The sequence below is a fragment of the Sapajus apella genome, unplaced genomic scaffold, assembly GCF_009761245.1.
Source record: "Sapajus apella isolate SASKATOON/1434 unplaced genomic scaffold, GSC_monkey_1.0 scaffold46, whole genome shotgun sequence".
In the NCBI taxonomy this organism is placed as follows: Eukaryota; Metazoa; Chordata; class Mammalia; order Primates; family Cebidae; genus Sapajus; species Sapajus apella.
In genome coordinates, this window is record NW_022436986.1 from 1,828,598 (window position 1) to 1,831,394 (window position 2,797).

Sequence of the window (2,797 nt, forward strand, 5' to 3'; positions counted from 1 at the left end):
TGGGAGAAATGATGGGGGAGATGGTTTTAGAAGTTCCTGTACTAGGCTGGGCGCGGTGGCGCACATCTATAATCATAGCTCTTTGGGAGGCCAAAGCAGGCGGATTGCCTGAGCTCAGGAGTTCAAGACCAGCCTGGGCCACATGGTGAAACCCTGTCTCTACTAAAATACAAAAATTAGCCAGGTATAGCGGCATGTGCCTGTAGTCCCAGCTACTTGGGAGGCTGAGGCAGGGAGTTGCTAGAACCAAGAGGTGGAGGTTGCGGTAAGTCGAGATTGCACCATTGCACTCCAGCCTGGGCAACAAAATAAGACTTGGTCCCTAAAAAAAAAAGAAGTTTCTAGTATAAGAGAAAGCCCTTTCTAAGGCTTATTGACAAGACTGAAGAAGCTCCATGACACCAGGCTGAGGATCTTGGCTTTGTTTAGTAAAGGAGAACCAGGAAGGGTCTCAAAGAAGACTGCAGTGTGACAGTCTATAAGACTCAGGGTTTTTGTCATTGGTTGCCTCTTATTTTTTAGTGCCAGAAAAATGGACCACTTTTTTCTCCAGTGCATACTCCCAGCTGCCTCTTTTTTTTTTTTTCTTATGGCAGTGTGATTTGCTGCTTTCCTCCCCATCACCTATATCTGGCATTTCCTCCCATGCTATCTCTCCCCAACTCCCCACACAGCCTCTTTAAGTAACAGCCCCACACAGCCAGTTGTAGCATGACAAAAACCTTAGAAATGAATAGCACAGCTTGGTGTGGTTCCGAAGTAAGACTGCCACTTGCCAGCTGTGTCAGCCTTAGTTGCCTCCTCAGTTGAATGAGGATTATAAGAGTACCAAAGAGTTGTTACAAGGATTAAATGAGTATATGCATATATATATATATATACATATATATATATAATATATAATATTTTACATATATACTGTATAATAATATGGATATGTCTCAGAAGAAAGCCTAGCAAAGTAAGAACTCAACAAATGTTCACAATTATTATGCAAAGATGAATAGTTCATTTGGCTAAGGAGTAAAGGAGAGATCATTATTATTAGTGCTGGCTATTAAGACTTTAGACCCTGGTCAGGCATAATGGCTCATGTTTCTAATCCCAGCACTTTGGGAGGCCAGGGTGAATGGATCACTTGAGGTCAGGAGTTCAAGACCAGCCTGGCTAACATGGTGAAACCCCGTCTGCACTAAAAATACAAAAATTAGCCAGGTATAGTGGCACACACCTGTAGTCCCGGCTACTGGGGAGCCTCAGGCAGGAGAATCACTTGAACCCAGGAGCCAGAGGTTGCAGTGAGCCGAGATCGAACCACTGCATTCTAGCCTGGGTGACAGTGTGAGACTCTGTCTCAATAAAAAAAAAAAAGAGGGCCGGGCGCGGTGGCTCACACCTGTAATCCAAGCACTTTGGAGGCCAAGGTGGGCGGATCACCTGAGGTCAGGAGTTCAAGATCAGCCTGACCAACATGGTGAAACCCTGTCTTAAAAAAATAAATAAATAAAAATTTAAAAAATTTAAAAAAAGAATAGGAAGCGAAAGCTTTTACTTTTCCTTTATACAATTTTTTAAAAGCACACATTATTTTAATAATAACAATTTCATTTTGAAAATTATTAAAATAAAGCATTTGGTGTGCAAGCAACATTATTATAGGCATGTATTTAATCTGCTCTGATTTTCTTCAAGAAATCATTCATGAATATGCATAGACTATTTCTGGAAGTATCTTCAAGCAGCTGATGACAGTGGTTGCCTCTCAAGAGAGAGACTTGGGGACTCGTTTTTGGAGTCAGAGATTGGAAGAAAATGACCTTTATGCTACATGTAAGATTTAATTTGTTTTTAACCAAATGCATGTATTATGAATTCAAATAAATTAAAATAAAATTTTTAAAGGCTACAGCGATGCTTCCACAGGAGGCCTACGCGCCGCCACTTGTGCTGCCGCCATGTCTCTAGTGATCCCTGAAAAGTTCCAGCATATTTTGCGAGTACTCAACACCAACATTGATGGGCGGCGGAAAATAGCCCTTGCCATCACTGCCATTAAGGGTATGGGCCGAAGACACTCTCATGTGGTATTGAGGAAAGCAGACACTGACCTCACCAAGAGGGCGGGAGAACTCACTGAGGATGAGGTGGAACATGTGATCACCATTATGCAGTATCCACGCCAGTACAAGATCCCAGACTGGTTCTTGAACAGACAGGGATGTAAAGGATGGAAAGTATAACCACGTCCTAACCAATGGTCTGGACAACAAGCTCTGTGAAGACCTGGAGCGACTGAAGAAGATTCGGGCCCATAGAGGGCTGCACCATTTCTGGGGCCTTCGTGTCTGAGGCCAGCACACAAAGACCACTGGCCGCCATGGCCACATAGTTCGTGTGTCCAAGAAGAAATAAGTCTGTAGGCCTTGTCTGTTAATAAATAGTTTATATACCAAAAAAAAAAAAAAAAAAAGCCATAGTGATTTACAAATATCTTTATTTTATTTTATTTTATTTATTTATTTCTTTAATAGAGACGGGGTTTCACCATGTTGGCCAGGCTGGTCTCGAACTCCTGACCTCAAGCAATCCACCCGCCTTGGCTTCCCAAAGTGCTGGGATTACAGGCTTGAGCCACCGTGCCTGGCTTGATTTAAAATTATCAATGAATAATGTGTAACTTACCTCATGACTGATCACAACATACTATTGCTTCTAACTGCAGTAGACGCTAAGCGCTGACATTCAAACTCAGGACTCCAAGTCCGGGTCTTTTTTGGGGGGTGGGGTGGGGACGGAG

At 42.8% G+C, this 2,797-nt stretch overlaps 1 pseudogene; it reads left to right on the plus strand.

The window, feature by feature from the left end:
* The first annotated feature begins 1,923 nt into the window (after window positions 1-1,923).
* Window positions 1,924-2,470, plus strand: LOC116524692 (annotated as a pseudogene).
* The last annotated feature ends 327 nt before the right edge of the window (window positions 2,471-2,797 follow it).